The sequence below is a fragment of the Pristiophorus japonicus genome, chromosome 6, assembly GCF_044704955.1.
Source record: "Pristiophorus japonicus isolate sPriJap1 chromosome 6, sPriJap1.hap1, whole genome shotgun sequence".
NCBI classification, from domain to species: Eukaryota; Metazoa; Chordata; class Chondrichthyes; family Pristiophoridae; genus Pristiophorus; species Pristiophorus japonicus.
In genome coordinates, this window is record NC_091982.1 from 28553823 (window position 1) to 28564280 (window position 10458).

Sequence of the window (10458 nt, forward strand, 5' to 3'; positions counted from 1 at the left end):
ATCAATGTAATACTTACTTTTGCAGATTCCACAAGGTCGTTCCATCATTTGTGGCATTGGTTGCCCTCACGCACCTCGTTGGTCGCCGACGAGACCACCTCTGCTATCTCAGTCCATATCTTCTGCTATGCCTTTGGGGTGGGCTTCCCATGTCCTCCTCGTGTCAAGTCACCCCAGCGTGACTCGACTTCCTGCAGGAGGGAGGCATTTGCCTCGTCCTAGAACATCCTGGCTTTTTTGCGCCCTCCAATGTGCTCCTCTCCCATCTCACTGCTCTCTCCAGCGTCAGTCTCTACAAAGGGCTGTGATGCCTCCTCCTCTCTCTCCATTATAGGCCAAATTCTGTTAAATATGTGGCTGGTAACAGCTACTTTTTGTTTTCCTACTTGCTGTGAAGCTCCAAAGTCTCCCTCCTTCCTCTCAAAGCAGCCACACCACACCCAGACACGCCTTCAGTCCCTCTGAGCTCCCTCTCTCTCTTTCTCCTCTTCTGCGCATGTCATGATGACCCTTGACCTCCTGAATCGTGGGAATTGAGCGTTGCCATGCCGTTGCTAAGGACGGCCACACTTTACGGCAGAAGCTCAAAAAAATTTAACGCTACCGGCCATTTTATATTGTTCGTGGTATCGCCCATTTTCAAAAGTGAAGACTAGGTGCCTTGAGAATGGGCGAGAAGCCGACGATCTGAAAACCCTTTTTTACTGCCCACGCCAGAAATATTGCCCATTTTTGGGTGATAACCACAAAAGTGGAGTTTCTAGCCCTATGCCCTACCTAGTTTTAATTCCCCTATGAGTGGAAATATCCACCTTGTCAAGCCCAACCTACTCAACCTATACTCATAAGTCAACCCCTTCATCTCTGGAATCAACTTAGAGAATCTTCTTTGAACAGCCTCCAATGCAAGTATATCCTTCCTTAAATAGAGACCAAAACTATTGTATATGTAAGCACTCTGTTAATGACTCCACGAGGCAGGGTTATGGCATTTGAACTGTACAGACTGTAGTCATTTATTGCAGCTCCTAGAGTGAGGACACCAAGAGGTGAGCTCCCTTTTATACTTGGTTACCTGCAGTGTACAGGTGACCCTTAGGTCTCCAGCAGCAGCACCCTCTGGTGTACAGGTATTGTATATACAGAGTGAAGGTACATTCAGGTCTAATGTTACAGTACATCATTGACATGCATACATAAAAACATTCCCCCCTAAGCCTTTCCCAAGCTAGTCCTTATTGCCACGAAATGGGGAGGTGATCACTCGTGGGCTGTAGGAGGTTGTGGTGAGGGGTGTGTGGGTGCCAGGTGTGATCCCTGTGCTCGTGGCTGCCCTCATCCATTTCCCCCCCCCTTCACACAAAGACCATGTGGGTGTCACTGTTGGAGGATTCCTCAGTGGTGGACCCAGTGCAAAGGGTAAGGCACATACATTGTAGGATGGGTAGGTGGTGGCGTTTGGTGTGGGCAGGGCCACAGGACTGTGTGGGCTCCTTGTCCTGCATTGTTGGTGGAAGTCTGGTCATCCCAGGGTCTGCCGGGAAAGCTGGCGGGTACTTGCCTCTCGCTCCTGGTGTTGGCCTTGGTGGCCAGGGGGTGTAGTGCCGGTCTGGGGCAGTTTGCCAGTGGTGGTGGCCATGCTGCCCATTGACCACTATCTCTGCAGTGGGTCTGCTCCCACTGGGTGTGTGTGAGCCCTTCCTGGGGCATCACATTTGTCCCAAAAGCCCAGGCTACATGGTCAGGTAGCCTGCTGGACCTGGGGGTCTCCCACGGGGGGTTTCCTCTGGCATCAACATTATACCTGTAGAACCCGGTGTCATTAGTCATTCTACCTTTTACATGCATGATACATTGGCTCCGACCGCAACTAGTCGACTCGATACTGTTATCTCCACATTTTGCACTTACAACACTTTCTTGTATATCGGTATCTCTATGCAGAGTTACATTTATCACATTTGCATTTCTGGCATCACTATGCAACGGTATAAACTTGTTATTTACATCACTTTTAGAAGCATTCATTACATCATTCATTGCATTTTTCCCATACGTTTTTCCGGCATCACCATTTAACATTACATTAGAATACCTGCATTCATTTACTGCACTTTTAACTTTAATATCCTTGGCATCGCTGTGCCTAGAGTGGAATTGTCCCTTTAATTGCCTTGGGTTGCCGGTCCCTTTTAAGAGGGCCTTGCAATCTTTACCCCAATCCGGTTCACCGCTCGGTACCACGTGCTACCCCTCGTGGTCTGGTCGCAGCCATTTTGATTCCAGTTGCTTCACCTCGTGGTGCGGCCGCCATCTATCTTCTCTCTCTCCTCGAGGTAGGCTGTGGTGATCTTTTTCTCCATAGGTTCAGCCACGGACGCCGGGAATCTACTTTCTACACTGGTCTTCTTCCCTCGGCGTCCTGCCACAGCCCGGAAGGTGAGGTCTGGTTGTTCGGGTTGGATCATCTTGCCGCGGTGTCGTTGCCACGCAGTGGAGCTGGATGGTAGGATTTCTAGGTGCTGTGATGGATCCAAGTTTGATGTCAATCGTTGGGGCCCGGAGGCCATCGTCGCTCCGACTGATTTGGACTTGCTTCATCCAACTTCTTCCCAGCAGCATTGGACCATCACCGGCAACAATCCACAAGGGGAGCTTGTACATTGCACTGCCATGTGACACCTGGACGTCTACGCTGCCAACAACTGGGATGGTGCCTTTCATGTAGGTGAGCAGCTTTGCCTGGACTGAGGACAGTTTTGATCGTTTGGTGGGATTGTTCCAGTTTCTCAAAGGCCGTTTGACTCATCAATGACTGGCTCGCCCCTGTGTCGATCTCCATCGAAACTGGAACCCCGTTGATCTCCATTTCCATTTTCCACGGGGAACTCTCGGTGGAGCAGGTATATATTCCGTACTCTTCTTCCAGGGGCTGAGCAGCTTCATCTTCATCCATGTCGGAGCCCAGGTGATTGGCCAACTCTTCAGCGACACAGTGAGTATAACTTTTTCTCCGCATTCGCTGAAGGTGACCTTTCGCGTTGCAGCCTTTGCAGGTATAGTCTTTGTATCGGCACTGGTGGGCCCTGTGGTCTCCTCCACTGTGCCAGCACACGGCTGGCCGGTTGGCCCCATATGGCGGACTCAGAGTTGCAAGACTCGGGGCAGCATTCTTGCCTCTGAAGGTCGCCATTCTGTTCACTGCGCTCATCAGTTTAGAGTCCTGGATGTGGGGCATCATTCATTTGGAGTCGCAGACTGAAATCATGAAAGCCTGGCTCACTTTGATTGCCTTCTGCAGGGTGACCGTAGTGTCCGCAGAGAGCAGTTTATGGAGGAGGCCCTCGTGGCCGATTCCAACAACGAAAATGTCCCTTAGTGCTTCATTGAGGTGGTCGCCAAAATCACACGGTGCAGCCAACCTTCTTAGACCTGCAACATATTTAGCAATTTCTTGGCCTTCGGGTCGCCGGTGAGTGTAAAACTGGTGCCTGTCTGTGAGGATGCTCTCTTTGGGTTTAAGTTGTTCTTGTATCAAAGTTACGAGCTCCGCATAGCTCTTGGTTGTCATTTTCGTTGGGGCTAGCAGGTCCCTGACGAGGCCATGGATGGTTGGCCCACACCTGCTGAGCAGGATGGCCCTGCGCGTGTTCGCCAGCGAGATCGGTGAGTCCCCAGTCAGGTCGTTCGTGATGAAGAAGTGTTCTAACCTTTCCACAAAGGCATCCCAATCTTCCCATCAGCGAATTGTTGGAAGTTGCTGTGACTAGACATGTTGTGCGTGGAATTCGTGACCTCATCGCCAGTTATTGTATATGCAAGCACTCTGTTAATGACTCCAAGAGGCAGGGGAATGGCACTTGAACTGTACAGACTATAGTCCTTTATTGCAGTTCCTAGAGTGAGGACACCAAGCGGTGAGCTCCCTTTTATACTTTGTTACCTGCAGTGTACAGGTGACCCTTAGGTCTCCAGCAGCAGCACCCTCTGGTGTGCAGGTATGGTATATACAGAGTGAAGATACATTCAGGTCGAGTATTACAGTACATCATTGACATGCATACATAACAAAAACTGTACACAGTACTCTAGGTGTGGCCTCACCAATGCCCTGCACAGTTGTAGCAGGACTTTCCTGTTTTTATACTTGATCCCCCTTGCAATAAAGGCCAACATTCCATTTGCCTTCCTGATTACTTGCTGTACCTGTATACTAACGTTTTATGTTTCATGCACAAGGACCCCCAGGTCTCTCTGTACTGCAGCACTTCGCAATTTTTCTCCATTTAAATTATAATTTGCTTTTCTATTATTTCTGCCAAAGTGGATAACCTCACATTTTCCCACATTATACTCCATCTGCCAAATTTTTGCCCACTCACTTAACCTATCTATATCCCTTTGTGTCCACCTCACAATTTGCTTCTCACCCCCATCTTTGTATCTTCAGCAAACTTGGCTACATTCCTTCATCCAAGTCATTAATATAGATTGTAAATAGTTGAGGACCCAGCCCCGATCCTTGCGGCACCCCACTGGTCGCTGTTTGCCACGCGGAATATGATCCATTTATCCCGACTCTCTGTTTTCTGTTAGTTAGCCAATCCATGCTAAAATATTACCCCCAACCGCATGAGCTTTTATCTTGTGCAGTAACCGTTTATGTGGCAACTTATCGAATGCCTTCTGGAAATCCAAATACACCACATCCACTGGTTCCCCCTTATCCACCTTGCTCGTTACATCCTCAAAGAACTCCAGCAAATTTGTCAAACCTGATTTCCCTTTCATAAAACCATGTTGAATCTGCTTGATTGAATGATGCTTTTCCAAATGTCCCGCTACTGCTTCCTTAATAATGGACTCCAGTAATTTCCCAATGATAGATGTTCGGCGAACTGGTCTACAGTTTCCTGCTTTTTGTCTGCCTCCTTTTGTAACTAGGGGCATTATATTTGCGGTTTTCCAATCCGCTGGGACCGCTCCAGAATCCAGGGAATTTTGGTAGATTACAACCAATGCATCCACTATCTCTGCTGCCACTTCTCTTAAGACCCTAGGTTATAAGCCATCAGTTCCAGGGCACTTGTCCACCTTTAGTCCCATTATTTTATCTAGTACTGCTTCATTAGTGACAGTGATAGTATTAAGTTCCTCCCCCCTTGATTATCCACCATTGGGATGTTTTTAGTGTCTTCTACCGTGAAGACCGATACAAAATATTTGTTCAATGTCTCTGCCATTTCCCTGTTCTCCAAGCTGAAGCTTGACAGATCCTCCGCATCTCAGGAGCGAGGATATTTGCATGGGCAAGATTGCGGTATTTTCCCATATCTTGCTCAGCGGATGTCCTGAAAACTCTTGCGCCTGATAAAAGCAGGCGCATAGCCTACTTTTGCAGGCGTAAGGGTTTTAAAATACACAAAACCATTATAAAATAAAATTTTAAAACGCATTTAATTGTTAAAAACCCTCCCCACTGTAAATGCAAGTTTATTTTAAAACATTATTTTAAAAACTTTTAAAAATTCAAAATATATATATATTTTTAATACATAAATAACTTTAATTTAAATTAATAAAAATATGTGGTGTATTTTTTCTATTTTTTATTAGAGTTTTGTGTCTTTGCAGGTGGGGGGGTTCTCATTCATAATAACAGGAACTCCAACTTATGGAGTTCCCATTATTATGAATGAGAACATACTTTACCTGGATTGGCTGCCCATTGACTGCAGCTCCAGCCCTGCGCATGTCCCGACGTGCATGCGCTGTGACACGCAGTGAGTGGAGGCCTCAGGACTGGGAACTCGCGTGGGCACAGCAGAAACAGGTAAGTGCACATCTTTTTTACTTTTTTATCCGATCGCCCGGAGGAAGCAGTCGACCGGAATTTCTTTGCCAATACATTTCTAACTGAATATGTCTTGAATTTCTCTGAACTATCGCGTGCCGAAAGATTAATGCAGCATGTTAAATATAAACAACTTCTATTTAATCAGAAGAATTTCAAAAATAATTCATGTGAAGCATGTTGGGATGTCCCGAGGTCATGAAAGGTGCTTTATAAACACTTTTTCATTTTCTTCTTTTTCTGATGAAAGATCAGTGAACGTCTGGAGTATCTCCTTTAGGAATGAAACATAACTATCCTCTGCTACCTCTACTCACAACCAACAGCTGCTCATGTTTTCCCACTGGATCCTGCCAGGCATTTTTTTTATCTTTCTGCAGCTCAATGTGCACTAAGTTCTTCACAGAATTCACAGTTAGGAGGTTGCTCCAAAATTCAGCTCTTGCAGCTGTGTTCCAATTTCATTTTTAAGTCTTTTATCCTGGAGTTTAAGGCATTAGTTGAATTGTTGAAAAAAGGAGCACAGCAAATGTTCTGATAGACGCACAAAAAAACCCCAGCTTACATGGGATTACATCGGATATACAGCACAGAAACAGGCCATTCAGCCCAACCAGTCCATGCAGGTGTTTATGCTCCAATCAAGCCTCCTCCCATCTTTCCTCATCTAAATCTATCAGCATAACTCCCTTCTCCCTCATATGCTTGGCTAGCCTCTCCTTAAATGCATCTATACTATTCATTTCTACTATTCCCAGTGGTAGCGAATTCCAGATTCTCACCATTCTTTGGGTGAAGAATTTTCTTCTGAATTCCCTATTGGATTTCTTGGTAATATCTTATATTGATGGCGTCTAGTTATGCTCTTCCCCACAAGTGGAAACATTCTCCCTGTATCCACTCTATCAAAACCTTTCATAATTTAAAAGACCTCTATTAGGTCACCCCTCTACCTTCTTCTTTCAAGAGAAAAGAGACCCAGCCCATTCATCATTTCCTGATATGTATACCCTCGCATTTCTGGTATCATCCTTGTAAATCTCTTGTATTTGTGTAGTGCTTGTAACATAGTGAAACATCCCAAGGTGTTTCACAGGGGCATTATAAAATAACGTTTGCCACTGAGCCACAAGCATGCCACAATGCCCTTGATAGCAAGCTAAATATAACTCATTAGATTGGTTCGTCTTCGGAACCTACTAGCTCTATCTTAAAAGTAAATCTGCTCACTCCCTTTGTCTTCCTTACCAGATTTTACACAACTGGACCAGGCTATGTGCTCACCTGTCCTTTGTTCCAGCAGCTTGACCTCCAAACCTCTGTCATCTCTCCTTATCTGGCGACTGCCCAGCACGGCTGTGAATTGAACCAGATACTGCCCTCCCCAGATGGAGGTTCCTTGAAACTAGCCCCTGCTAAGCTCAATAAATAGACTATTTTAACATAATGACAGTAGATGGCTCATAGGAAGGTGTAAATTACTTCTCTTGTCTAAAGTTGAAGTGGCATGTGAGAGGCACCATTACATGAAATAGTTTGTCGGCATTCACATAACAATCTCCCAGCACTTCTATTCAGTGAATTAAGCCCATTAAGAGCTAAATTAAGTTATTAATAGCACTTTAGTATAAATTATACTGAGAGTCATATGTGGTGAGTCAGAAATCACAAAACATGACATATCAGTTGAACTAAAGTAGAACTGAAGGGAAGGGAATTGTTGTATTATTCATTCAACACATATTGATTCAATACATTGTACAGAGACAATAGTAAATATACAAAAACGATAGTATCTTTTGGATCTCCAGTCTACAAAAACTTTGATGTTTGATTGTTCCCTGTATCTTTAAGCTGTACAGTAAAGAAACAGGCAATAATGAGTGTCATTTGAAGCAATGGCCTAGAAATTCTGTGTTGTGGTGCCGGCCATTAATGCCAGTTTTGTTGAAAAAATTGCAACCGCCTCGCTTCATCTCATGAGCTCATCAGACCTACTTCCTTTTAATTAGCCGAGAACCTCGCAGGGCGGGCTTAACAAGCCCCAGCAAGGTAAAATTCTTTCCACAATGCGGGATGGAGCCAGCAGCGGGGTCACAACCCACCATCTACCCCGGTCGTCCTGGGCTCACCACGGTTGGCGAAATTGTGGCCTACATTTCACGTCAAGTTGTTGCTTCACCTGCTGAGTATTTCCAGCATTTTATGCTTTTATTTCAGACGTCCAGCATCCGCAGTATTTTGCCTCTGAGAAGACCACTTGCTTACAGACGTGGAGGGGCACATTGAAAGGATACAGAGGCAACAAAAGGGATAAGTTGCTCGCAGACGAAAGAGAAAGATGCAGAAGAGGAGGAACCGGAAGGAAGAACCAATCCAGACAGCCCCTTTGTGGCAGGGATATCCAGGATCGAATCATCTGCCTGCGGTACCAGTGACCACAACCCCAATTCCCCTTTCAACATTTTTCCCGCACCTTACCTTCTCTCTGTTACTGACCATCACAGCTTCCTCTTGACCATAATGCTGAAATAAAAGCCACCACAAAGCAAACTTTCCAATCCAACTTTCTCCATATAACATCAATATGACATCATGAAATCAAGTAATCCCCCTTGCGCATTCCCTGAGTGATTGTCTTATGTGTGCCTTTGCCTATCCTGCTGATGTCATGCAGTGCTACCCCGTGGCTGCAGCATGGCTGGTGGAAGGCTGCTGACTTTCAATGGCCGACACTGCAGATGGCCTTGCAGGATGGCCTGGAGGAGCTGGTAGCTGGGAGTATGAAATCGAGTGACAGTGTTGTTTGTTTCTTCTTCTTCTTCTCCTTCTTCTTCTTCTTGGTCAATCACTTGGTCAGGCAGGCTGGATTCCTTGGGTGTCTGAAACGAGGAAGATACAAGGATAGGATTTTTGGTGAGGGGAGGGCAGCTTGTACATCAGAAGAGATAGTGGGATGAGGTGGAAGTGGGATTTGAGAAGGAAGGTAACATATGAGGATACCGGCAATTTGTATTCTTTCAGGGCCGCCGCTGGCCACGGGGTCAGCCATGCCCCTAACAAGAATGGCCAGTACCATCCCCTCCAAGTGGATGAGATGAAGCTATGAATGTGAGGTGTGCCTTGTGTTGGTGGAAAATGTTGGTCGGTGAATGATTGGGAAGGGTCGTGCATTGAACAGTGTGTGAGGTTAGTGGTGCAGTTGATAGAAGATGCTTTTGAAGATGCATTCACTGACATTGACCACTGATCTGAGGTCATGAAACTTCAAGTGATTTTTATTTTTTTTATTTTAGAAAGCAGTTTGCCTTTAAGGACTCAGTGCTGCTTTCTAAAATGACAGTCTAGCTTTAAGAAAAAGCTGCCTCGCTCCAGAGACGCTACGTCCACGCTACATTGGGCCTTCTGCTGAGCACACTGCCTGGAACAGCATGTTGCTCAGTAGCTTCTGTGCTGCAATCATTTAAATCAGCAGGCAGCATCAAAATAACGGTGCTGCCTGCACTCTTTTTATGAGTGTCAGTTAACCTTGCCTGAGGTGGCACCGCCTGGTTTCGCGTGTTATCCGATTTCTCGGCCAATATTTATAAACCACAAGTTATTACCTTCTCCATAAAGTGTTTACCTTAAAAAATAAACTCTTTGTGGAAATCTTTTCTCCAATTAAAGTGAAGATCATAAATTGCACCAACTCCAAAGGGGGGATGTTAACTCCTTCCACTTGGTGGAAACTGACTGGAACATGAGTTAACATGCAAGCGATACACTTTCTTCTCTTTTACTGCCCCACAGCCATTTTAACACCACTCTTTCCTTGGGCAGTTGAGGCATCGACCTGACTCAGATCATCGGACCCCGACAGCGATTTTATCTCAAGCCTAAGTGGGAAAGTCACCATGGCTTTCCCGCCATGCTGAAGAATGTTGCAAACCTGCCAGGAAGATGAAGATGAATAAGTTACGCTTTATACTTTACAAAAGTAAAATACTGCGGATGCTGGAATCTGAAATAAAAGCAGAAAATGCTAGAAATACTCAGCAGGCCAGGCAGCATCTGTGGAGAAAAAAACAGTGTTGATGACCCTTCGTCAGAACTGGCAAATGTTCAAAAAGAACAGATCTTAAGAAGCACTGAATGGAGGAGGGGAAGAAAGAACAAAAGGGAAGGTTTGTGATAGGGTGGAAGGCAGGAGAGATTAGAGAGACAAAAGGGATGTTGGCCGAATTGAAATGGTAATGAGTCCCCCGAGGAAAGTTGCAGTCTTTCCTTTTTTGGTCTCCCCCCTTTCTCTCCCGCAATACTCACATGCTGGCAAGCCACCATTGGCTGCCTGATTTTCCGGAGGCTGGCAGTCATTTCCTGTCCTCTTTCCATTCAAGCCAGTGGAAACTGGACCAACTTGTTAATGAGGCCTGGGAGTTAAAATAGGCTGGTTCTCAAATTTTCCCCAGTGACTACGTTTCACACTCACCCCACTCCTACCCCGCAGCACCCCGCCCTCCCACCACCTGAAATCAATGGAAGATAATATCGAGCGCCGTGTAAAACATGTAAAAAAGGCAGCCGATTTGCTATCAGCTTGTCTTGCGCTACTGCCATTGACC